The sequence below is a fragment of the Ranitomeya variabilis genome, chromosome 2 (genome assembly GCF_051348905.1).
Source record: "Ranitomeya variabilis isolate aRanVar5 chromosome 2, aRanVar5.hap1, whole genome shotgun sequence".
In the NCBI taxonomy this organism is placed as follows: Eukaryota; Metazoa; Chordata; class Amphibia; order Anura; family Dendrobatidae; genus Ranitomeya; species Ranitomeya variabilis.
The window spans coordinates 826,005,292-826,033,214 of NC_135233.1; positions in this window are offsets into that span (position 1 = coordinate 826,005,292).

Here is a 27,923-nt window from a genome sequence, read left to right on the forward strand (position 1 = left end):
CTGTGTGCTGGGCCTCTCTGACCTTTCCCGGCACATACAGGTCCTTCTCAAAAAATTAGCATATAGTGTTAAATTTCATTATTTACCATAATGTAATGATTACAATCAAACTTTCATATACTATAGATTCATTATCCACCAACTGAAATTTGTCAGGTCTTTTATTGTTTTAATACTGATGATTTTGGCATACAACTCCTGATAACCCAAAAAACCTGTCTCAATAAATTAGCATATTTCACCCGGCCAATCAAATAAAAGTGTTTTTTAATAACAAACAAAAAAACCATCAAATAATAATGTTCAGTTATGCACTCAATACTTGGTCGGGAATCCTTTGGCAGAAATGACTGCTTCAATGCGGCGTGGCATGGAGGCAATCAGCCTGTGACACTGCTGAGATGTTATGGAGGCCCAGGATGCTTCAATAGCGGCCTTAAGCTCATCCAGAGTGTTGGGTCTTGCGTCTCTCAACTTTCTCTTCACAATATCCCACAGATTCTCTATGGGGTTCAGGTCAGGAGAGTTGGCAGGCCAATTGAGCACAGTAATACCATGGTCAGTAAACCATTTACCAGTGGTTTTGGCACTGTGAGCAGGTGCCAGGTCGTGCTGAAAAATTAAATCTTCATCTCCATAAAGCATTTCAGCCGATGGAAGCATGAAGTGCTCCAAAATCTCCTGATAGCTAGCTGCATTGACCCTGCCCTTGATGAAACACAGTGGACCAACACCAGCAGCTGACATGGCACCCCACACCATCACTGACTGTGGGTACTTGACACTGGACTTCAGGCATTTTGGCATTTCCTTCTCCCCAGTCTTTCTCCAGACTCTGGCACCTTGATTTCCGAATGACATGCAAAATTTGCTTTCATCAGAAAAAAGTACTTGGGACCACTTAGCAACAGTCCAGTGCTGCTTCTCTGTAGCCCAGGTCAGGCGCTTCTGCCGCTGTTTATGGTTCAAAAGTGGCTTTACCTGGGGAATGCGGCACCTGTAGCCCATTTCCTGCACACGCCTGTGCATGGTGGCTCTGGATGTTTCCACACCAGACTCAGTCCACTGCTTCCTCAGGTTCCCCAAGGTCTGGAATCGGTCCTTCTCCACAATCTTCCGGTCACCTCTTCTCGTTGTACAGCGTTTTCTGCCACATTGTTTCCTTCCAACAGACTTACCATTGAGGTGCCTTGATACAGCACTCTGGGAACAGCCTATTTGTTGAGAAATTTCTTTCTGGGTCTTACCCTCTTGCTTGAGGGTGTCAATGATGGCCTTCTTGACATCTGTCAGGTCGCTAGTCTTACCCATGATGGGGGTTTTGAGTAATGAACCAGGCAGGGAGTTTTTAAAAGCCTCAGGTATCTTTTGCATGTGTTTAGAGTTAATTAGTTGATTCAGAAGATTAGGGTAATAGGTCGTTTAGAGAACCTTTTCTTGATATGCTAATTTATTGAGACAGGTTTTTTGGGTTATCAGGAGTTGTATGCCAAAATCATCAGTATTAAAACAATAAAAGACCTGACAAATTTCAGTTGGTGGATAATGAATCTATAATATATGAAAGTTTAATTGTAATCATTACATTATGGTAAATAATGAAATTTAACACTATATGCTAATTTTTTGAGAAGGACCTGTACACACTGCAGTACTTTGCCTTCAACAGGGCAGATAAGTACGCCTGCACAGGAGCGCCGATGCCAGGGAGCGATGAAGAAGCAGGAGGGCGGCATCGCAAGAAGATGGAACATGGACCTGCTGGACATGGACCTGCGACACCCATTGGACTGGACCGCCCCCCCCCCTTCCCGGGAGTGTATAATATAATTATTATTATTATTTATTGTTATAGCGCCATTTATTCCATGGCGCTTTACAAGTGAGGAGGGGTATACATAATAAAAACAAGTACAATAATCTTGAACAATACAAGTCATAACTGGTACAGTAGGAGAGAGGACCCTGCCCGCGAAGGCTCACAATCTACAAGGGATGGGTGAGAATACAGTAGGTGAGGATAGAGCTGATCGTGCAGTGGTTGGTTGATCGGTGGTTACTGCAGGTTGTAGGCTTGTCGGAAGAGGTGGGTCTTAAGATTCTTTTTGAAGGTTTCGATGGTGGGCGAGAGTCTGATGTGTTGTGGTAGAGGGTTCCAGAGTAGGGGTGATACGCGAGAGAAATCTTGAAAATCCGATGAAAAAAATGTACTCAGGAACCAAATATATAAAAGGCAAATTTTATTAAAGAAAAACAAAAAACAAAATACCAAAATTACAAAAACATGATAAGCTTTAAAAAGTGGGAAACCAAAATGCGGCATAAGAACCCACCATATTGTAAAGAGGCACTACAAAAAAAAGCCTAAATAGCCCAATGGGATGCACATAGTAAATCTATAAACGTTACTGCAAAGCATGTCAGAACCAAAAAAAAAAAAAAAAAAGGTTCTAAAAGCAGACAACTAATAACGATGTGCAAGTAATTACCTCTGGTGGGTGCTACACGCCTGCCCCTATGCACGTTTCGGCTATCAGCCTTCTTCTAGGCCCCCCAAACTGTATGCATAGCTCATATTTCCCCCCCCCCCCCCATATGCATGGCTCATATTCCCCCCCCTGTATGCATGGCTCATATTTCCCCCTCCTGTATGCATGGCTCATACTCCCCCCCCGTATGCATGGCTCATATCCCCGCCGTATGCATGGCTCACATTCCCCCCCCGTATGCATGGCTCATATTCCCCCCCCTCTATGCATGGCTCATATTCCCCCCCTGTATGCATGGCTCATATTTCCCCCCCCTGTATGCATAGCTCATATTTCCCCCTCCTGTATGCATGGCTCATATTCCCCCCCATGTATGCATGGCTCATATTCCCCCCCCCGTATGCATGGCTCATATTCCCCCCCATGTATGCATGGCACGGGGTCGGTCGGGAGGTGACCCAGCTTTTATAAAAAACAAAACAAAAAAAACAACAAACCTTGCTCAGGTGCCACCCCCTGCATTGTCCCCGCCCTAGGCACGTGCCCTCACGTGCCTAGTGGCAAATACGGCCCTGATCGGACATGGGTATCTTTTTAAAAATTTTCAGGGATATGAAACAAATTCACCCAGAGGCGTTCTTAGTGACTTTTGATGTCAATAATCTTTACACCTCCATCCCTCACACTCAAAGTATCAAATCGGTTTTTGATCTTTTATTACTATCACATATCTCTCCAGAAGTCACCACATTTTGTATTGAACCATTAACAATAGTACTTACCAAAAATGATTTCCTTTTTCCCTTTTTCAGGACACCTTTTACTTTCAGGTTAAAGGTACGATTATGGGCTTAACCCCTTAACGACCGCCGATACGCCTTTTAACGGCGGCCGCTAAGGGTACTTAAACCACAGCGCCGTTAATTAACGGCGCTGTGGAAAAAGTGAATAGCGCCCCCCAGAGTCGGATTTTCTCTGGGGTCTCGGTTGCCGAGGGTAGCCGAGACCCCAGAGAACATGATTCGGGGGGTTTTTACCGACCCCCGAGTTGCGATCGCCGGTAATTAACCGTTTACCGGCGACCGCAAAAAAAAAAAAAAAGCGATCTGTAATTCTCTGTCCTCTGATGTGATCGCACATCAGAGGACAGAGAAATAGGGGGAATCAAGGACCCTATCATACTCACCCGGTGTCCCTGGGTCCTCTTCCGTCTCCTCCTGCCGGCCGGCTTTTTCCTCATGGCGGGCGCATGTGCAGTGCGCCCGCCATCTGCTGCCATCTGCCGGCCGGCAGGAGAGACGAGTTGGGGCTAAAATTAGGGTTAGGGTTAGGGCTAAATTTAGGGTTAGGGTTAGGGCTGGGGCTAAATTTAGGGTTAGGGCTAGGGTTAGGGTTAGGCTACTTTCACACTAGCGTTATTTGGTTTCCGTCGCAATGCGTCGTTGGAGAAAAAACGCATCCTGCAAAAGTGCTTGCAGGATGCGTTTCTTCTCCATTGGCTTGCATTAGCGATGCATTGCGACGGATTGCCACACGTCGCATCCGTCGTGCGACGGATGCGTCGTGCTTTGGCGGACCGTCGGCACAAAAAAAGCTACATGTAACTTTTTTGTGAGACGTGTCCGCCATTTCCGACCGCGCATGCGCGGCCGGAACTCCGCCCCCGCCTCCCCGCACCTCACAATGGGGCAGCGGATGCGTTGAAAAAACAGCATCCGCTGCACCCGTTGTGCGGCGCTTACAACGCTAGCGTCGGTACGTCAGCCCGACACACTGCGATGGGCCGAGTACGACGCTAGTGTGAAAGTAGCCTTAGGCTTCTTTCACACTTGCGTCGGTACGGGGCGGTCGCAATGCGGTCGCAGTGCGTTGTGCACAACGTGGGCAGCGGATGCAGTTTTTCAACGCATCCGCTGCCCAGTCTATGTCCTGGGGAGGAGGGGGCAGAGTTACGGCCACGCATGCGCGGAAATGGCGGACGCGACGTGCAAAAAAAAGGTTACATTTAACTTTTTTTGTGACGACGGGGCTAAAGTTATGGTTAGGGTTGGGGCTAAAGTTAGGGTTGAGTTGGGATTAGGGTTAGGGTTTGGATTAGGGTTGGGATTAGGGTTACGTTTGGGATTAGGGTTGGGATTAGGGTTACGTTTGGGATTAGGGTTAGGGTTGGGATTAGGGTTGGGATTAGGGTTGGGGTGTGTTGGATTTAGGGTTTTGATTAGGGTTATGGTTAGGGTTGAGATTAGGGCTGTTTTGGGGTTAGGGTTGTGATTATCGTTAGGGTTGTGATTAGGATTATGGATCGGGTTGAGATTAGGGTTAGGGGTGTGTTGGAGTTAGGGTTGGAGTTATAATTTGGGGGTTTCCACTGTTTAGGTACATCAGGGGGTCTCCAAACACGACAGCCAATTTTGCGCTAAAAAAGTCAAATGGTGCTCCCTCCCTTCTGAGCTCTGCCGTGCGCCCAAACAGTGGTTTACCCCCACATATGGGGCATCAGTGTACTCGGGATAAATTGGACAACAACTTTTGGGGTCCAATTTCTCCTGTTACCCTTGTGAAAATAAAAACTTGGGGGCTAAAAATCTTTTTTGTGGGAAAAAAAAATATTTTTTTATTTTCACTACTCTGCATTATAAACTTCTGTGAAGCACTTGAGCATTCAAAGTTCTCACCACATATCTAGATAAGTTCCTTAGGGGGTCTAGTTTCCAAAATTTGGTCACTTGTGGGGGGTTTCTACTGTTTAGGTACATCAGAGGCTCTGCAAACGCAACATAACACCCACAGACAATTCTATCAAAGTCTGAATTCAAAAATGGCGCTCCTTCTCTTCCGAGCTCTGCCGTGTGCCAAAACAGTGGTTTACCCCCACATATGGGGTACCAGTATACTCAGGACAAATTGGAGAACAAATATTGGCATCCAATTTCTCTTGTTACCCTTGTGAAAATAAAAACTTGGGGGCTAAAAAAATCTTTTTTGTGGGAAAAAAAAATATTTTCTATTTTCACTACTCTGCATTATAAACTTCTGTGAAGCACTTGGGCATTCAAAGTTCTCACCACATATCTAGATAAGTTCCATGGGGGGTCTAGTTTTCAAAATGGGGTCACTTGTGGGGGGTTTCTACTGTTTAGGTACATCAGTGGCTCTGCAAACGCAACATAACGCCCGCAGACCATTCTATCAAAGCCTGCATTTCAAAATGGCGCTCCTTCCCTTCCGAGCTCTGCCGTGTGCCCAAACAGTGGTTTACCCCCACATATTGGGTACCAGCATACTCAGGACAAATTGGACAACAACTTTTGGGGTCCAATTTCTCTTGTTACCCTTGAGAAAATAAAAATTTGGGGGCTAAAAAAATCTTTTTTGTGGGAAAAAAATATATTTTTTATTTTCACTATTCTGCATTATAAACTTCTGTGAAGCACTTGGGCATTCAAAGTTCTCACCACATATCTAGATAAGTTCCTTGGGGGGTCTATTTTCCAAAATGGGGTCACTTGTTGGGGGTTTCTACTGTTTAGGTACATTAGGGGTCTGCAAACGCAACATAACGCCCGCAGACAATTCTATCAAAGTCTGCATTCCAAAATGGCGCTCCTTCCCTTCCGAGCTCTGCCGTGCGCCCAAACAGTGGTTTACCCCCACATATGGGGTACCAGCATACTCAGGAAAAATTGCACAACAAAATTTGTGGTTAAATTTCTGTTTTTACACTTGTGAAAATTAAAAAAAATGGTTATGAAGTAAAATGTTTGCAAAAAAAAGTTAAATGTTCATTTTTTTTTTCCACATTGTTTCAGTTCCTGTGAAGTAGGTAAAGGGTTAATAAACTTCTTGAATGTGGTTTTGAGCAGCTTGAGGGGTGCAGTTTTTAGAATGGTGTCACACTTGGTTATTTTCTATCATATAGACCCCTCAAAATGACTTCAAAGGTGATGTGGTCCCTAAAAAAAACATGGTGTTGTCAAAATGAGAAATTGCTGGTCAACTTTTAACCCTTATAACTCCCTAACAAAAAAAAAAATTGTTTCCAAAATTGTGCTGATGTAAAGTAGACATGTGGGAAATGTTATTTATTAACTATTTTTTGTGACATATCTCTCTGATTTAAGGGCATAAAAATACGAAGTTTGAAAATTGCAAAATTTTAAAAATTTTCACCATATTTCCATTTTTTTCATAAATAATCGCAAGTAATATCGAAGAAATGTTACCACTAACTTGAAGTACAATATGTCACGAAAAAACAGTCTCAGAATCAGCGGGATCCGATAAAGCGTTCCAGAGTTATAACCTCTTAAAGTGACACTGGTCAGAATTGTAAAGATTGGCTCGGTCATTAAGTACCAAATTGGCTCTGTCACTAAGGGGTTAAATATAGCCCCGCCATATGCAAATTGCTATATGCCTGTGTTTGAAAAATCAATAGTTTATCCTAGCATTTTGTTTAAAAAACACTCCTTATTGCGGAAACACTATATTGATTACATTTTTTGCATATGGGAGGGCACTCTTGAGTCCCTCAACATCTTCTTTGAGTTTATTAACTCCTCCTGGAGTAGCTTGACATTCACTATGGCTTATGGTTTGCATCAAATTTATTTTCTGGACACTTTGGTTCTCAAGGACACCGCGGGACACCCAACAACAGATTTATACACAAAACCCACAGACCAAAATGGTCTGTTACATTATCGCAGTCTCCATCTGACAACCATGATTCGGTCTACCTCCAAGTCACAATTTAAATGGGTGAGGCGTATTGTTAGTAATCCCACTCTTAAGGCCCCGTCTCACTAAGCGATTTACCAACGATCACGACCAGCGATATGACCTGGCCGTGATCGTTGGTAAGTCGCTGTGTGGTCGCTGGGGAGCTGTCACACAGACAGCTCTCCCCAGCGACCAACGATCAGGGGAACGACTTCGGCATCGTTGAAACTGTCTTCAACGATGCCGAAGTCCCCCTGCAGCACCCGGGTAACCAGGGTAAACATCGGGTTACTAAGCGCAGGGCCGCGCTTAGTAACCCGATGTTTACCCTGGTTACCAAAAAAAACAAACAGTACATACTCGCCTTTCGGTGTCCAGGTCCCTTGCCGTCTGCTTCCTGCTCTGACTGAGATCCGGCCGTACAGTGAGAGCAGAGCGCAGCGGTGACGTCACTGCTGTGCTCTCACTTCTCACTGTACGGCCGGCAGTCAGTGAGAGCAGGAAGCAGACGGCAAGGGACCTGACGGACATCAGAAGGCGAGTATGTACTGTTTGTTTTTTTTTACATTTACGCTGGTAACCAGGGTAAACATCGGGTTACTAAGCGCGGCCCTGCGCTTAGTAACCCGATGTTTATCCTGGTTACCAGTGAAGACATCGCTGGATCGGTGTCACACACACCGATTCAGCAATGTCAGCGGGGCCTCAACGACCAAAAAAAGGTCCAGGCCATTCCGACACGACCAGCGATCTCGCAGCAGGGGCCTGATCGCTGGTACGTGTCACACATAGCGAGATCGCTATGGAGGTCGCTGTTGCGTCACAAAACTTGTGACTCAGCAGCGATCTCGCTAGCGATCTCGCTATGTGAGACGGGGCCTTTAGAGACCAGAGATTAAAGGCGTTGAACAAGAAGTTTTCTGGAAGGGGTTATTCCTCGAACCTTTTAATATAATCTTCTGATCCTTCCACATCTACTCCACGCGCCTATCCTTCCATGAGTAGAACCTGGCACTTAATGCTGAGGGCCGGCGTTAGGGGCAGGCAGACCAGGCAGCTGCCTGGGGCCCCCGCTCCCCCAAGGGCCCCAGATAGCGGCAAGTCTCTCAGCTGCTATGGGGCCCCTGTGAGGCAGGAGGGCCCACCTGCAGCCAGCGCTGACTCCCCCGCCACATTGAAGTATATATACCTGTTGTGAATTCTGCTCTTGGGCTCCCTCCGGTGGTTGTTAGTGGTAGTGCAGTGGTCTCTGGATTATAGCCTGGGCAGGTGTTTCTGCTTATTGCAGCTCTATTAGGTATTTAGGTTTGTAGGATCCATCAATCTTTACCAGTTGTCCATTGTATCTTGGGGGGATTGCATCTCTATCTTGCTCCACTTGCCCTGCTGTCATTTCAGCTAAGATAAGTGTCTGGTTTTGGTTCTTTGTAGCGCGCATGCAGTGTGCTTTTATGTGCAGTGCAATCTATTGTGTTTTTGTCCAGCTTAGACTTGTTTGGATTTTTCTGTCATGCTGGTTTCTCTGGAGATGCAGATATACATCCTATGTCTTTAGTTAGATGTAGTATATAGTATATTCTGCTGTGGATTTTTCTAGTGTTTTTATACTGACCGCTTAGAACTCTGTCCTATCCTTTTCTATTTTAGCTAGAAGTGCCTCTTTTGCTAAACTCTGTTTTTTCTGCCTGTGTACGTATTTCCTCTTAAACTCACAGTCAATATTTGTGGGGGGCTGCCTATCCTTTGGGGCTCTGCTCTGAGGCAAGATAGGATTTCCCATTTCCATCTTTAGGGGTATTTAGTCCTCCGGCTGTGTCGAGGTGTCTAGGCCTGGTTAGGTACATCCCACGGCTACTTCTAGTTGCGGTGTCAGTATTAGGATTGCGGTCAGTACAGGTACCACCTACTCCAGAGATAGTCTCATGTGGCTCCAGGGTCACCGGATCATAACAGTACAACTGGCCAACAATGAGTTAAATGCATCTCAGAAGAAGGGAAGAAAAGTGCTGAGACATTTTTTTTTTCTGCAGTCTGTTTTGTCTTTCCTTCCCTCTTTTCCTCTGGGTGACTGAAGAGCTGTGTGCTAGCATGGATGTTCAGGGATTAGCTTCTCGTGTAGACCAACTAGCTGCTAGGGTACAGGGTATTTCCGATTATATTGTTCAGACTCCGGTTTTAGAGCCTAGGATTCCTACTCCTGATTTATTTTTTGGGGACAGGACTAAATTTTTGAGTTTTAAAAATAACTGTAAACTGTTTTTTGCTCTGAAACCTCGTTCTTCTGGTGATCCCATTCAGCAGGTTAAAATTGTCATCTCCCTGCTGCGTGGCGATCCTCAGGATTGGGCATTTTCCCTGGAATCTGGGAATCCTGCCTTGCTTAATGTAGAAGCCTTTTTTCAGACTCTAGGGTTATTATATGAGGAACCAAATTCTGTGGATCATGCTGAGAAGACCTTGTTGACCCTGTTGCAGTGTCAAGAAGCGGCAGAATTATATTGTCAGAAATTTAGAAAATGGTCTGTGCTGACTAAATGGAATGAGGATGCTTTGGGGGCAATTTTCAGAAAGGGTCTTTCTGAATCTGTTAAAGATGTTATGGTGGGGTTTCCCACGCCTATTGGTCTGAGCGATTCTATGTCTCTGGCCATTCAGATTTATCGGCGCCTGCGTGAGCGCAGAGCTGTGCGCGCTGTGGCGTTGTCCTCAGAGCAGATACCTGAGCCTATGCAGTGCGATAGGATTCTGTCTGGAGCTGAACGACGGGGATTCAGACGTCAGAATGGGTTGTGTTTTTACTGTGGCGATGCTTCTCATGTCATTTCGGTCTGCCCTAAGCGTACTAAGAGAATCGCTAGTTCAGTTACCATTGGTACCAGACAACCTAAATTTCTGTTATCTGTGACATTGATCTGCTCATTGTCATCATTTTCTGTCATGGCGTTTGTAGATTCTGGCGCCGCTTTGAATTTAATGGACTTTGAATTCGCTAGACGTTGTGGTTTCCCCTTGCAGTCTTTGGAGAACCCTATTCCTTTAAGGGGCATTGATGCTACACCTTTGGCTAAAAATAAACCCCAGTTTTGGACACAGGTGACCATGTGCATGGCGCCAGCCCATCGGGAGGATTGTCGCTTTTTGGTGTTGCATAATTTGCATGATGCTATTGTGCTGGGTTTTCCATGGTTGCAGGTACATAATCCGGTGTTGGATTGGAAATCTATGTCTGTGACTAGTTGGGGTTGTCAGGGAGTTCATGGTGACGTTCCTTTGATGTCAATCTCCTCTTCCTCCCCTTCTGAAATTCCAGAGTTCTTGTCTGATTTTCAGGATGTGTTCAATGAGCCCAAGTCCAGTTCCCTTCCACCGCATAGGGACTGTGATTGTGCTATTGTCTTGATTCCAGGTTGTAAGTTTCCTAAGGGCCGACTTTTCAACCTGTCTGTGCCTGAACATACCGCCATGCGGAGTTATATTAAGGAGTCTTTGGAGAAAGGGCATATTCGGCCATCTTCTTCGCCATTGGGAGCGGGATTCTTTTTTGTTGCCAAGAAGGATGGCTCCTTGAGACCTTGTATTGATTATCGCCTCTTGAATAAGATCACGGTCAAATTTCAATACCCTTTGCCTTTGCTTTCTGATTTGTTTGCTAGGATTAAGGGGGCTAGTTGGTTTACTAAGATTGACCTTCGAGGGGCATATAATCTTATTTGTATTAAGCAGGGGGACGAATGGAAAACTGCGTTTAATACGCCCGAGGGCCATTTTGAATACCTTGTGATGCCCTTCGGGCTCTCTAATGCTCCATCTGTTTTTCAGTCCTTCATGCATGATATCTTCCGGAATTATCTTGATAAATTCATGATTGTATATTTGGATGACATTTTGATTTTTTCCGATGATTGGGAGTCTCATTTGAAACAGGTCAGGATGGTTTTTCAGATCCTTCGTGACAATGCTTTATGTGTGAAGGGGTCTAAGTGTCTTTTTGGAGTGCAGAAGGTTTCTTTTTGGGGCTTTATTTTTCCCTCCCTCATCTATAGAGATGGATCCGGTTAAGGTTCAGGCCATTCATGATTGGATTCAGCCCACGTCTGTGAAGAGTCTTCAGAAATTTTTGGGCTTTGCTAATTTTTATCGCCGTTTCATTGCTAACTTCTCCAGTGTGGTTAAACCCCTGACCGATTTGACGAAAAAGGGCGCTGATGTGATGAATTGGTCCTCTGCGGCTGTCTCTGCCTTTCAGGAGCTTAAACGCCGATTTACTTCTGCCCCGGTGTTGCGTCAGCCAGATGTTTCTCTTCCATTTCAGGTTGAGGTTGACGCTTCTGAGATTGGGGCAGGGGCCGTTTTATCTCAGAGGAATTCTGATAGTTCCTTGATGAAACCATGTGCCTTCTTTTCCCAAAAGTTTTCGCCTGCTGAACGTAATTATGATGTCAGCAATCGGGAATTGTTGGCTATGAAGTGGGCGTTCGAGGAATCGAGTGGCTTGAGGGAGCCAAGCATCGTATTGTGGTCTTGACCGATCATAAAAATCTGATTTACGGGGGGCGTGGCCTGGCTGCAGATGGAGTAGGTCACACAGAGTGGGAGCTCCATGTCCAGGAACCTTAAAGCGGCTCATATCTTCTTCCCGGCGGACTCTCTGTCTCCTATAATATCAGCATCGCTTCCTGGTGCGGCGGTGAGTGCATGGGGAAATCCAGAGCCGGCGCAGGTGACCCGTCCAGGCGGATTATAGATTTCTTTGCGGCCTCCCCCCGGCTGCTGCAGGATCCCAAGATGGCGCCGTCCTCACCCAGAGCTTCCTGCTCCTCGCTTTCAGGCGCCTCATCACTCCCGGGCGGTGCGGTTTCCGACGCTGCAGCGTCGCATTCTCCCGACGGCACAGTCACTGCTGCTTTACTTAAGGATCTGCTTGGAGATCTCAGGGCCTCCATTCAGGTAGACATCCACACCATGCTGGCAGAGCTGAAAGGTGAGGTGGTGGAGCTGGGGAACCGCACGGATCGTCTGGAGCGCAAGATGGTGGAGATGATCTCCTCTCATAATGAATTATGGGACGCTCAAGAGTCTCTGCAAGATCTGCTCACTAAAACCCATGCCAAGACTATGGATTTGGAAGATAGGTCCAGAAGGAACAATGTTAAACTTAGAGGCATTGTAGAATCTATCCTGCCGGGAGACTTGAAAGCTTTCTTGCAGGACTTTATTGCGGCTGCTCTCCCTCACCTTGCCTCAAAGGACATTATAATTGATCGTATACACCGGATTCCTAAACCGCCTGGTCTGGGGCCTTCGGTCCCAAGAGATGTGCTCGCCCGCATACACTTCTATGAAATGAAAGAGAACTTTCTCCAAGCTCTGAGGAAGAATCCTGCTCTACCTGAAAGATTTGCCTCTGTCACCGTTTTCCCGGACCTCTCTCCGGGTACCCTGGCTCTCCGTAAAGCTTTTGGACCATACACTGCTGTTCTCAGGGAAAAAGGCATTCCATATCGCTGGGGATTTCCCACTAAGCTTCTCATCCGCAAAGATGGATCCATCACCACCTGCCTGACCCCGTCACACGCGGCGTCTGCATTGGCTGGATGGGGCCTGTCGGCTCCTGGTTCCCCAGTCTCGAGGGGTCCCTCTGGGTCTGGGATTGGCCGTAACCCCAAGGCCCGTGTTGCATCAGACTGGGAGGTCGCTTGAAGAATATTACAACTTTTGGTTCCTGGCTATTTCCCGCACTATTTTGGTATTTTTTTTTTCTCCTCTCTTGAGGTTTTTCTTTTTTGATTCTATATGCTGTGCTGATCTCCTTGTTGGAGTAATTGCAGCATTTCAATTTTTTGCCCCATAGGTGAACTGTTTTTTCTGATTTTCACCTTCTGGACTCAGGATTTGCCTGAATGGACCTGGATGTCCTAATCTTCGTGTTGTATGTTCTGTTTGTCTTTCCCTCCCCCTCCCACCCTCCTGGTTCCCCCCTACGCATGTTCTGGTCTGCAGCTCTCATGTTGTTTCTTCTTATGCATACTCCATTGGTGCTCAATATGGGCTAAGTCTATTTATACTGTTTTACCATGAGTGTTTTGTTGTACTCCATTAATGTTAATGGTCTCAACTCCCCGGGCAAGAGGTCGATTGTCTGGAGGCATCTGGGTAAATCTCGTCGGGACATCATATGTCTTCAAGAAACACATTTATTGGAATGTGATAATGTCAGAATGTACTCAGGTTTATATCCACACCAATTCTTTGCAAATGGTCCGACAAAAAAGGCAGGAGTAGCGATTTTCTTTAGCAAAGCCAATGCCTTCCAACTGATCCGTTCCATTGTGGATCCGATGGGTAGGTTCATTGTAGTCCTTTGTTTGATCAATAATGCCCCCTATACCATTGCTTCAGTTTATGCTCCTAATACCGGTCAACTTAAATTTTTAGAGGGTTTTTCCAAACTTTGCAGGACATCCAACATGGTCACAAACTGATTGCTGGGGATTTTAATGTGCCAATGTCCAAAATTTTGGATTGCTCGACCGCTTCCCTGTCAAGGAAGGAGGCGGGGCCGCTAATCAACTCATATAAGCTGCATGACATATGGAGGTATCTGCATAGTGGCGAGAGAGATTACACATTCATGTCTCCCAGACATGGTTCCTATACTAGGATTGACTATGTGCTGGTGAATGATGTGGCTCTCCCTCACTGCATCTCGGCAGATATTGGTAGTATCACGTGGTCAGATCATGCCCCAGTGTCCCTTACTCTGAAGGACCCTCTTGCTATCAGGCCTCCCGCACACTGGCGTCTCAATACCCATCTTCTTACCGATCGACTAAATTCCCAGTTTATGGAGAGGGCCTTGCGGGAGTTCTTCTCCTCCAATGATACCCCAGACGTGCGGGATGATACCCTCTGGTTTGCTCACAAGGCGGTTGCTAGGGGCTGCTTTATTAAAATGGCTGCAACAGCTAAGAGGAAATACAACTCGACCCTTCAGTCGGCCCTGGACGAACTAGCTCGTCTTGAGTCTGCCCATAAGATGTCCCCTAGCCCGGCGCTCTTTTCTGACCTTTCTAAAGCTCGCATGCGTGTTCGCCAATTACTTCTACATAAAGCTGAGAATGCCCTGAGGAAAACCAAGGCCAGATTCTATGCAATGGGGGATCGAGCGGGCGCTGTTCTTGCTAGGCGAATTAGGAAGAGACAGGCTCAATCCAAGATTCCATTCCTGCTTGGGTCTGACGGTTCCCGTGTCTACAACCCCATCCATATTGCTGAGGAGTTTGCTTCGTACTACTCCTCTCTCTATGATCTTAGTTCTGACCCGGGAGTCCCTCAGCCCTCGCCGGAGCTAATTACGGCGTTCTTGGAGAAAGCTAATCTTCCCTCGGTCAATGCGGAGCAGCTTTCCTTTCTGAATTCTCCTATTGTTGAGTCTGAGCTTTCCCAAATTGTCAGAGATTCTAATAAGTGTTCTTCTCCGGGCCCGGATGGTTTTCCTTTTCTTTACTATGCACAATTCTTTTCTGTCCTCTCCCCTTTTCTCCTTCGCTTATTTAACAACTGGGCGTCTGTTGGTAGCATCAGGGCGGAGGGGTTGGAGGCCTCCATCGCGACCCTTCCTAAGCCGGGGAAGCCCACAACGTCCCCGGGAAATTTTCGCCCCATAGCCCTCCTGAACTGCGACGTTAAAATCTATGCTAAAATCTGGGCCAATAGATTGATAGCGGTGCTCCCCAGCCTTATACACCCCGACCAAGTTGGGTTTGTCCCTGGCAGGCAGACCAGAGATGGCACAAGATGACTGATCGATCTCCTGGATGTGGTGGAGAGGGAGGGTCTCCCCAGTGTATTCCTGTCTCTTGATGCCGAAAAGGCGTTTGACAGGGTGCACTGGGGATATATCGAGCTCACGCTCGGGAAATTTGGGCTTGCAGGTTTGATTTCCAGGGCCATTATGGCTTTATATTCTAATCCCTGCGCGTCGGTTTGCTCAGGCGGCTTTAAATCTCGGACATTCCCGATTTTGAACGGGACCCGTCAGGGCTGCCCCCTCTCCCCCCTTATTTTTGCTCTAATCATGGAGCCTATGGCTGCCTTAATTAGACAGTGTCCTGATATTAGGGGGGTGCGGGTTGGGGAGACTGAACATAAAATTGGACTTTACGCTGACGATGTAGTGTTGACTTGTACTTCGGCCTTAACCTCACTATACGCGATCACCTCAATTTTATCCCAATTCTCCGCGGTTTCATACTATAAACTTAATCTGACTAAATCCATTATTTTCCCCCTTTTTCTCTCGGCTGATCTCCAAATTCAAATTCAATCTAAATTTGCGTTTATTTGGGCCCCTATGGGGTTTTCGTACCTGGGCGTCCGAATAACTAGGTTGGATAACATCGTTCGTTCTAATTGCGAGGAAACTATCACCGAAATCAGGAGGGGCATCGATCAGCTATCGAGCTCTTCGCTCTCGTGGATGGCCCGTATACAAACCGTTAAAATGCTATTTCTCCCCAAGATTATCTATTTATTTCGGTGCCTTCCCCTCTCCATACCTTCCAAATTTATCTCGGCTCTCCAATCGATCATAGATCGCTTTATTTGGAATAACAAGCCACACAGGATTAAGCGCCAAATCATGTCCCTTCCGTACTCTATGGCTGGTTTGGGTGTTCCCTCGATCCAGTTTTACTATAGGGCGGCGATCTTGGAGCCTCTTAAGCTTTGGTGGGAGGGGAACTCGCGGTTACCCTGGGTGCTCATTGAATCTCATTTCGCCCCCAGAAACTCTCTCAAATTACTTTTGGAGCTTTGGCTGCTTCAGGTCTCTCCTCGTGGCCCTACTCTTCGCTCTATCAAGGCTGCCTCTAAAATGTGGACGTCAGTTTGCTCTTCCCAATTCCTATTTATGTATGACTATGTCTCCATACGGGCCCTGGAATGTGCTATTGGACACACCTCACTGCACCGGGTGGCTGACCTGTTTGGCTCGGATGGCTTGTTGTCGTTTGAGCTCCTTGCAGGTAGATTTTCTCTCTCTGGTAGAGACTTCTTCCAATATCTACAACTCCGCAGTTTTCTCAGGTCTCGTCGGCTATTCGGTGCCTCCCCGCCTCTGTCGGAGGACCCAGCACACCGGTTCTTCAGGCCGGCCACTTTAGTACCCCATGGAGTCTCTATTATCTATAAGGCCCTTATATCCCATGACATTCCTGCTAAGCTTCCTTTTATGATTTCCTGGGAGTCCTCTCTTGGTTTTGATGCATCCTTGGAGGACTGGCACTTTGCAATGGTGCACCCCTCTAAATATTCCTCGTGTATAGGCCACTTGGAGCAGTCCAAAAAGATCCAGCTGCAATGGTATCTAACCCCTGCTCGCTTAGCCAGGTTTGGTCCCTCTTCTTCCCCTCTCTGCTGGAGGGAGTGCGGGGCTATTGGTTCCGGTTCCCATATCTGGTGGTCTTGTCCGCGGATTCAGGTCTTCTGGCGTCAAGTTGAGACTTTGATCGCGGAGGTCATCCAGATTCCTTTCGTCGGTGTCTGGCCATTTTGGGTATCTCTCTCGTAGGATTCCCCTCCCCTCTCCGTCCGATAATCTCTAATATTCTGATTGCTGCCAGACAATGTATAGCGAGTCACTGGAAATCTTCAGATAGTCCGTCTATGACTGTTTTAATTTCCAAGATTAACCTTAATTTTACCTATGAAGCAATTATGGCTCAGAGTCTCTCCAAGAAAAATAAAGTGCTCTCCTGGTGGGTTCCTTGGGTCTCCTCGGTTCACATACCTCCGTCCGCCCTGGCTCTCATTTAGTAACTTTTGTATGCTGTGTTTTGTCTTATGGTTAATTTTGCATTTCTATGCTGGAATTGCTGTGATTCTAGAACAATGTGTATTATTTCCCTTTCCCCTTGTTCCCTTTCCCGCTTTGTTTCTCCTGCGGGGGATTTTTGTATGTACTTATTTCTTTATTGCTAATAAAAAGTTAATTGGTTAAAAAAAAAAATCTGATTTACCTCGAGTCTGCCAAGCGGCTGAATCCTAGACAGGCTCGATGGTCTTTGTTTTTCTCCCGTTTTGATTTCGTGGTCTCGTATCTTCCGGGTTCTAAGAATATTAAGGCTGATGCCCTCTCTAGGAGCTTTTTGCCTGATTCTCCGGAGGTACTTGAACCGGTCGGCATTCTAAAGGAAGGGGTGGTCCTTTCTGCCATCTCCCCTGATCTGCGACGGGTTCTTCAGGAATTTCAGGCTGACAAACCTGACCGCTGTCCAGTGGGGAAACTGTTCGTTCCTGATAAATGGACTAGTAGGGTGATTTCGAGGTTCATTGTTCTGTGTTGGCTGGTCATCCTGGTATTTTTTGGTACCAGAGATTTGGTTGGTAGGTCTTTTTGGTGGCCTTCTTTGTCGCGGGATGTGCGTTCTTTTGTGCAGTCCTGTGGGACTTGTGCGCGGGCTAAGCCTTGTTGTTCCAGCGCTAGTGGTTTGCTTTTGCCTTTGCCGGTCCCTGAGAGGCCTTGGACGCATATTTCTATGGATTTTATTTCAGACCTTCCGGTTTCCCAGAGGATGTCGGTTATCTGGGTGGTTTGTGACCGGTTTTCTAAGATGGTTCATTTGGTGCCTTTGCCTAAATTGCCTTCCTCTTCTGATTGGTTCCATTGTTTTTTCAGCATGTGGTTCGTTTGCATGGTATTCCGGAGAATATTGTGTCCGACAGAGGTTCCCAGTTTGTTTCTAGGTTTTGGCGAGCCTTTTGTGCTAGGCTGGGCATTGATTTGTCTTTTTCTTCCGCATTTCATCCTCAGACAAATGGCCAAACCGAGCGAACTAATCAGACTTTGGAAACTTATTTGAGATGCTTCGTGTCTGCTGATCAGGATGATTGGGTGGCTTTCTTGCCATTGGCCGAGTTTGCCCTTAATAATTGGGCTAGTTCGGCTACCTTGGTTTCGCCCTTCTTTTTTAATTTTGATTTTCATTCTCGTTTTTCTTCAGGGCAGGTTGAGCCTTCTGATCCTGGTGTGGATTCTGTGGTTGACAGGTTGCAGCAAATTTGGGCTCATGTGGTGGACAATTTGGTGTTGTCTCAGGAGGAGGCGCAACGTTTTGCTAATCGTCGTCGGTGTGTTGGTTCCCGGCTTCGGGTTGGGGATTTGGTCTGGTTGTCTTCCCGTCATGTTCCTATGAAGGTTTCTTCCCCTAAGTTTAAGCCTCGGTTTATTGGTCCTTATAGGATTTCTGAGATTATCAATCCGGTGTCTTTTCGTTTGGCCCTTCCGGCATCTTTTGCTATCCATAATGTTTTCCATAGATCTTTATTGCGGAAATATGTGGTGCCCGTTCTTCCCTCTGTTGATCCTCCGGCTCCTGTGTTGGTTGATGGGGAGTTGGAGTATGTGGTTGAGAAGATTTTAGATTCTCGTTTTTCGAGACGGAAGCTTCAGTACCTTGTCAAATGGAAGGGTTACGGCCAGGAGGATAATTCTTGGGTTTTTGCCTCTGATGTCTATGCTGCTGATTTGTCCTGATCGGCCTGGGGGCTCTGGTGAGGGTTCGGTGACCCCTCTTCAAGGGGGGGGGGGGTACTGTTGTGAATTCTGCTCTTGGGCTCCCTCCGGTGGTTGTTAGTGGTAGTGCAGTGGTCTCTGGATTATAGCCAGGGCAAGTGTTTCTGCTTATTGCAGCTCTATTAGGTATTAAGGTTTGTAGGATCCATCAATCCCTGCCAGTTGTCCATTGTATCTTGGAGGGATTGCATCTCTGTCTTCCTCCACTTGCCCTGCTGTCATTTCAGCTAAGATAAGTGTCTGGTTTTGGTTCTCTGTAGCGCGCATGCAGTGTGCTTTTATGTGCAGTGCAATCTATTGTGTTTTTGTCCAGCTTAGACTTGTTTGGATTTTTCTGTCATGCTGGTTTCTCTGGAGATGCAGATATACATCCTATGTCTTTAGTTAGATGTAGTATATAGTATATTCTGCTGTGGATTTTTCTAGTGTTTTTATACTGACCGCTTAGAACTCTGTCCTATCCTTTTCTATTTTAGCTAGAAGTGCCTCTTTTGCTAAACTCTGTTTTTTCTGCCTGTATACGTATTTCCTCTTAAACTCACAGTCAATATTTGTGGGGGGCTGCTGTTGTGGATTCTGTTTTTGGGCTCCCTCTGGTGGTTACAACTGGTACTGGGTGACTTTGGTGGGTTGCGGTCTCTGGTTTCCACCTGTCCATCAGAGGCTGGGTGTTTCCTATTTAACCTGGCTTTCCTGTCATTCCCTTGCCGGCTATCAATGTATCAGTGTGTCTCTGTTACCTTTGCTACCTGCTCCTAGGCCTTCAAGACAAGCTAAGTCTGGATTTCCCTGTTTCATGTTTGCTTTCATGTTTTTAGTCCAGCTTGCAGATATGTAATTCTCTGCTGCTGGTTGCTCTAGTGGGCTGAAATTACCACTCATGTACCATGAGTTGGCACATGAGTTCAAGTAATTTCAGGATGGTATTTTGAAGGGTTTTAAGCTGACCGCGCAGTTCACCTTTTGTATCCTCTGCTATCTAGCTTAAGCGGGCCTCATTTTGTTGAATCTGTTTTCATAACTACGTTTGTGCCTTCCTCTCATTTCACCGTCATTATATGTGGGGGGCTGCTATTTCTGTGGGAATATTTCTCTGGAGGCAAGATAGGTCTGTGATTCTTCTGATAGGGGTAGCTAGATCTCCGGCTGGCGCGAGACGTCTAGAGTCCCCCCAGGAACGTTCCCCGGCTGCTGTTAGTTGAGTGTTGAGGTTCAGGATCGCGGTCAGCTCAGGTTCCATCACCCTAGAGCTCGTCCTGTTTTTGCCCGTGTTATGTGTTTAATTCCCTGCCATTGGGAACATGACAGGCTGCCTATCCTTTGGGGCTCTGCTCTGAGGCAAGATAGGATTTCCCATTTCCATCTTTAGGGGTATTTAGTCCTCCGGCTGTGTCGAGGTGTCTAGGCCTGGTTAGGTACATCCCACGGCTACTTCTAGTTGCGGTGTCAGTATTAGGATTGCGGTCAGTACAGGTACCACCTACTCCAGAGATACTCTCATGCGGCTCCAGGGTCACCGGATCATAACATATACCGGCGTCTGCCGGTACAGTTCAAAGCAATGATGGAGGAGAGAGCGTCACCTGACGCTCCCTCTCCCATCATTCCCTGCTCTGCCTCTGATACTGCGGGTGTGCGTCATCGTGCACTCACTGTGTGCCAGGCAGTGCCAGGCAGCCGCTGACACAGGAGCAGGGGACAGCGTGGGCATGAGGAGAGGTGAGGAGCTTGTGTTTTTTTTATATACTGGACTATGGGGCCATTCTTGGGAGGGGAAAGGAGGGAAGGGAGGGGGGATGTGGCCTGTGCTGTATACTACTGTGTGGGCAGGGCTGTATACTACTGTGTGGATAGTGCTGTATACTACTGTGTGGCAGTGCTGTATACTACTGTGTGGGCAGTGCTGTATACTACTGGGTGGGCAGTGCTGCATACTACTGTGTGGGCTGTTCTATACACTACTGTGTGGGCTGTGCTTTATACTACTGTGTGGGCTGTTCTATATACTACTGTGTGGGCTGTGCTATAAACTACTGTGTGGGCTGTGCTATATACTACTGTGTGGGCTGTGCTATATACTACTGTGTGGGCTGTGCTATATACTACTGTGTGGGCTGTGCTATATACTATGGCGGTATATTCTATTCTATGGGGGACGCTGTGTTATATACTACGTGGCTGTGTTATATATTTGGGGGTACATTATACATTATATTCTATGGAGGAGGCTGTGTTACATACTATGGGGGCTGCATTATATTCTGTGGGGGCTTTATTAGATTTTATGAGGGATGATTGCATCATACTCTTTGATGGGGCTACATTATATTCTATGGGAAGGTGGGCTGTATTATATTTATATTCTATGACGGGTGATTGCATCATACTCTATGAGGGGGCTACATTATACTATATGGGGGGCTGCATTATATTCTATGGGGAGGTTACATTATACTCTGCGGGGGGTTACATTATACTCTGTGGGGTGGCTGCATTATACTCTGTGGGGTGGTGGCTGCATTATACTATATGTGGACTGAATTATACTGTATCGAGGACTATGGGGAATACATCATACTATATGAAGAACTATGGGGTGCATTATACTATGGGAAGTGAATTGTACTACATGGATGACTATGGCAGTGCATTATACAATATGGAGCACTGTGAGGAGTGTATTATGCTATACTAGACTGTGGCCCGATTCTAATGCATCGGGTATTCTAGAATATGCATGTCCCCGTAGTATATGGACAATGATGATTGCAGAATTCACGGCAGACTGTGCCCGTCAGTGATTGGTCGAGGCAACCTTTATGACATCATCGTCGCCATGGCAACCATTATGACATCTACGTCGATACTGTGCCCATCGCTGATTGGTCGAGGCCTGGCGGCCTCGACCAATCAGAGACGCGGGATTTCAATTATGACATCATCGTCGCCATGCTGTGCCCATCGCTGATTGGTCGAGGCCTGGCGGCCTCGACCAATCAGAGATGCGGGATTTCCAGGACAGACAGACAGACAGACAGAAAGACAGACAGACAGAAAGACAGACAGACAGACAGACAGACAGACGGAAAAACCCTTAGGCAATTATATATATAGATGGAGGACTGAGGAGTATATGTTAATATATGGAGGACTATGAGGAGTGTATTATACTATATGCAGCACTATGAGGAGTGTATTATACTATATGGAGGACTATGGGAAGTGTATAATACTATATGGAGGACTATGAGGAGTGTATTATACTATATGGAGGACTATGGGGCACATTATATTATATGGAGGACTATGAGGTGTGCATTTTACAATATGGAGGACTGTGGTGCACATTATAATATATGGAGGAGTATGGGGTGTATTATACTAAACAAGCAAAATGCTGCATATTCATTGGGTGACTGGATTGTTTATGCCGGAATAAAAATCCTTGTTCTCAGCAGGACATCGCCGGTGTAAACTGTAGATGTGCTGCTGATAGCATGATACTGTATGGTGATCTGTTGGTGATCTATCAGTGATCGTTCTGCCTCCATCATTCTTTCTCAGACGGTGGAAAGAGGCTGGGAAACAAGCGTCCAACGACTTCAGTATTGTCGATCACACTCATTTAGCGGCCTGAGATCAGCGCATGTAAATACAACCAAAATGCTTCTGTGTGATGTGCATTATGTTAGCATTTGGGGCCCCATTTTAAAGTTTGCCTAGGGCCCCACTTTGCCTAAAATTATGCTGTGAAAGGTTTTTTGTAGTACCAAAAAGCGTTTTGATCCTAATTCAGGACCTTCATCAGTTACGTACTGGTAGGTGAGTATATTTGATCATGTGTCCAAAGGACACTAATTGTAAACTGCATCAATCAATGGCTGAGGGTGGCCTTATAAGAGGTTGGGTGAGGCTTGTAAAGCGCGTATGTCCGTGCCTAGATGTGGTATTCACCGCTTTTTTGGACACATGATCAAATATACTCACCTACCAGTACGTAACTGATGAAGGTCCTGAATTAGGAACAAAATGTTTTTTGGTACTACAATAAACCTTTCACAGCATTAAGTTGAGTGGCAGGTTCTTTCTATTAGTATCATAAGGTGTGGGAACCTACCTTGGCACCGCTGACAGTAGTGCACACGTCTTTATCTTCACCTCTCATGCCCTTCCATGAATGACAGCATTTCCTTTGTACATACTTACCATCCATTTACTTAAATTCTGCATAAAGTCATCCGCAAACATTGCAACATTCTTCACACAGCATATCCTTCTGTAAGGGTACCATCTCACAGTGGCACTTTGGTCGCTACGACGGCACGATCCGTGACGTTCCAGCGATATCCATACGATATCGCTGTGTCTGACACGCAGCAGCGATCAGGGACCCCGCTGAGAATCGTACGTCATAGCAGATCGTTTGGAACTTTATTTCGTCGCTGGATCTCCCGCTGTCATCGCTGGATCAGTGTGTGTGACACCGATCCAGCGATGCGTTCGCTTGTAACCAGGGTAAACATCGGGTTACTAAGCGCAGGGCCGCGCTTAGAAACCCGATGTTTACCCTGGTTACCATCGTAAATGTAAAAAAACAAACAAACAGTACATACTCACATTCCGGTGTCCGTCAGGTCCCTCGCCGTCTGCTTCCCGCACTGACTGTGAGTGCCGGCCGGAAAGCAGGGCACAGCGGTGACGTCACCGCTGTGCTCTGCTTTTACTTTACGGCCGGCACTCACAGTCAGTGCGGGAAGCAGACGGCGAGGGACCTGACGGACACCGGAATGTGAGTATGTACTGTTTGGTTTTTTTTTACATTTACGATGGTAAATGCTTAGCAACCCAATGTTTACCCTGGTTACCCGGGGACTTCGGCATCGTTGGTCGCTGGAGAGCTGTCTGTGTGACAGCTCCCCAGCGACCACACAACGACTTACCAACGATCACGGCCAGGTCGTATCGCTGGTCGTGATCATTGGTAAATCGTTTAGTGTAATGGTACCCTAAGAGAATTCCAACAATTCTTTCTTTCATGCTTCAAACGAGCACCCAATATTAGAGACAAACGCGTACATGTTGATTATGGTACTGCATGGGCTCAGACTAGACAAAACTTTCTACAAACTCCCCAAACTGGCACTTTCCCATGTCTTCAATGTCACCAATGTAGTAACGTATTACGAGGTAACCTGTTATACCATCCATTCATGGGAAAAAATATGCCATTAGAGATTACACCACCTGTGACTCCTCATACGTTGTCTATCTCATCAAATGCCCATGGGGGCTTTTATACATTGGAGAGACTAAGCTTCAGATCAAGGGCCGTGTAGTCAAACACAAGTCTACCATTAGATGCAAAACCCTGTATTACCCCTACCACTCCATTTTATAACAGCAGGACATAACATTACTCAACTGAAATTTAACACGTTCTTCCCCCTATATGAGGAGGTGACCGCATACGTCTGCTCATATGTAGGGATGCCTTTTGTATCCACAAATTAAACTTTCTGGCTCCAAAAGGCTTACATAGGGAATGTGATATTCAATCCTTCACGTGAATGCATGATCTATGTTATGATCTGTTTATATAATTTGTAAATATTTAAGATGGTCACTCACGTCTGTTTAAAAAATTTTATATCAAATTTAATATGCTTCTTTTTTCCTTTGGTGTCCCTTTGTATGATACTGTTTGTCTAACATGATATTTTCTCCTCCTCTTTTCCAGAGGCAGACATAGACCTTCCGATCCAGTCTGGTCATTAGTACTACTCCACTGGTGTTTCTTTCATTATTTCATAAATCCACAATGCTTTTGTCTATAGCAGGGGTACCCAACCCGTAGCTTGCGAGCCACATGTGGCTCGCCTGCTCCTGACATGTGGCTCGCCTGCTCCTGACATGTGGCTCGCCTGCTCCTGACATGTGGCTGGCCGACACTGGCGTGCTATGGTGCCGGCCCCCCCGAGTGGACCCCCCCACCTGCTCCGGGCCCCGGCACTTGTGATACTTACCTCTCCCGGTTCCAGCACTGCAGCGTCTTCCATCCTCTGACTGTGACGTTCACAGTCAGAAGCTGGCTGGGCTTACCGGAAAGGAAACAGCTGGTGGGCCCGGGATGTGCATAGATGCACAGCCCTCTTAGCGGTATCCCTGGGGGAAGAACTCACCGCTGATGCAGCTGCGGCGGCCCCCGCTGTAACCGGTATTCACCATCAAGCCACTGAGACTTTTATTGCTGCGCACGACCTGACCGTGCACGGAAGACGGACTAACGGTGTATACCCGGCACCAGGAGTGATCTTGGACCCGACCTATCCTAGGTCACAAAGGGCTACGTGTCAGGTAAAGCCCTGGTGGAGACCCCCAGAATAAACCTCGAAACACTGAAATGTAAATAGTTAACTGTTCTTTCTTTGCTGCTTGAACCCGTCCAGGGTTAACTCTTAAAGGGATCCCCTGTTTAAAGGGATCCTATGTTTTTGCACAAGTTCATCATTGCTTTTAAAGAACATTTGAATCATGGACGGTGAATGGTTCACAAACTGCTTGTAAATAGTTTGCACCTTCTTAAGGGTGCTTTCTACTGGTTTTACATAGGAGGCTTTTACAGAGACTGCCTCTTAACAGAAACTGCTGTTAATTATGCTGTAAAAATAACTACTTTGCTTCACAGACCTGAAGAAAAACCCGTTGGTGCGGCAGAATTCCGGGTCAGGATTACATGTCTTGTAGCCCACCTAAGACCAACGTTCGGGGGTTTGTAATGGGTCCCTCATATCATATCACGTCATATCGCTTTAAACAAACTTGGAAACTAATGATGTGATTATTTTGCACTACCTCTGAAAAGACTTGGGTTTCCTCTTAAAGGGAATGTTAGTTTGTTGCACTTTGCCCAAGAGTGATAATGTTGTCTTAGATAGTTAGATAGTAATAATGTTTATACATAGCTGATAGTATGTAGTTAAGAATAGGAAATGTTAAGATGATGTACTTTGAATAAAGTGAGGTTAAATAAATTGAAGGAAAGATACAGTGAACCCGTAGGGGGGGGTGACACCTGTTCTGCATTTCAATAAAGTGAACCCGTAGGGGTTAGTGAGTCCTTTAGTGAGTCTTAAGTAGTTAGTTAAAAGACTTTGCACTTAGAGAACAATAACTGTTTTATGCTTGAATAAAGAAAATGTTAATTTATTGTTTTGTAATTGCACTTAGTAGTTAACAGATAGTATACCTGTACGGGTAATAGATTCATAGTTAGTTAGCGCATCCATAATTGGTCAATCTACAGAAGTAAGCTGACAATGTAAATATGTTCTCATTTGCAATGTTCAAGTGTTCTCACCTCCCATAAAGGGAAGCATTGTTATATTAACTTGTTTAATAGCATTTCAAAAATGTTGTATGTCTTTTTGCTAATGTATTGTTGTTTTCTATTCCCAGTCCGGGAGTACTGGATTTAACGGGGGGGGGGGGGGAGTGCAGAGCCCCAGAGTCCTGGTCATTGCAGTAATACTGTTCTTCCACCAGAAGAAGTGATATTACGTCTGATGGCAATAAAGGAGATCTTCCTACCAGATATCACAAACCATACACCACACTTCACACTCCAGTCCACCAGTGGGAGCCTTGCTCCTATCTACTAGGGCACTCCTCACAAAAGGGTAAAACTGGTGGGCTGGATAGAAAGTTAGTCAGAAGCTGGCTGGGCTTTGCCCAGGCAACACCTGTCAGGCAGACAGGGGGAAAGGAGGAACATCGGACCTGCAGACAGAGGGTCCCTAACAAGAGTGGGATCCTGTCAGAGGCCTAGCTAGACAGAAGGCTACGGAGCTGCGCCTGCCCACGTGCTGCAGCATCCTAAGAAAGGACATGAAGAGAATTGTGTTGTAGAGGGTGAGAAACGAAGTCATTGCACAAGGAGAAAACACCAGAAGGAGTTCTGCCCTGTAAAAGGCTGCCTCCTTCTGAGGCGCGAAGCCGGTGGCCGGAACACCGAGGGAGCAACTGTCTCTAAGCCTTGCTCCAGAGACCGGCAGGACAGTCAATTCCAAGTTGGCTGCCCGACCTTAATACCTAGGAGACACAGTGGCAACTTGTGGGGGTCAGGGCGTCTCTAGGGTCCCTATAAACAAGCCTCAGGCCATCAGTCATACGGGTTTGTCCTATCCATACCATCTGGGGGACAGAGAGGAAGACATAACATCTAGAACATCTACAACAGTTGTGAGGACCTTACCGAGAAGCTCAGCAGGGAGGTACTGCAACACACAGGCGCTAGAGGAAGGCTACTGATTTCCACCTGGATAAGGGGACTCTGGATTTGCCTTCAGACCGGCTGGACTCTGCCTACCCTGTGGTCTGTACCCTGGACTGTGGATGCTGAAGTCTTCAGTAAAGGTAAAGAGACTGCAACCTTGTGTCCTCATTCTTCACTGCGCCTCACATCATCCACCATCACCATCTACACTTCTGGGAAGCCCTGGGGATACACTTCACCTGTGGGAAGGTATACCATCTTGCTGCCATAACATCAGCCCAGCGGACCCCTAAGCAGCGTCGTCACCCTGACCGAATACCACAGGTGGCGTCACGAACATTTCCCTTTTAAAGACCTTTCCCAAAAACCATAAAAACTATTCCTTTTATTGGACATCCCTCGAAGGGCCACGGACCGGGTCGGGCCACCGTGACATCCCCAGAACCGAAGGACCCGGTGCCGAGTACCCCATTGCCCTAGCGTGGGGGCGCTCCATCATGTAATATCTGGAGGAATGCAACTTCGTTGCAGCTGACATGCAAGCCGCACATGTGATCGACTGCTCCTGCACGTTTTCCTTCACTATATACTTTTACCACTGAACAGGACCTTTCCGCGTCACACGCTACATCACTTTTTGTGTCAGAAGCTTGCTGCCTTACATCTCTAGTGGTTACTCACTATTTGTTATTTATTCTTACCATCTGTTTTCATGTGGTCTCACACAGATGATACACTACCGGACACTGTGTCCCTTGCTCCACTTTGTTAAAGCAGTGTCGTATGGTTTTCTTTCCTTTGTCTTCAATTTTTTCTAGTCATAGATATAGTTTTCCATATACAGTATATTATGAGTCATTTATAT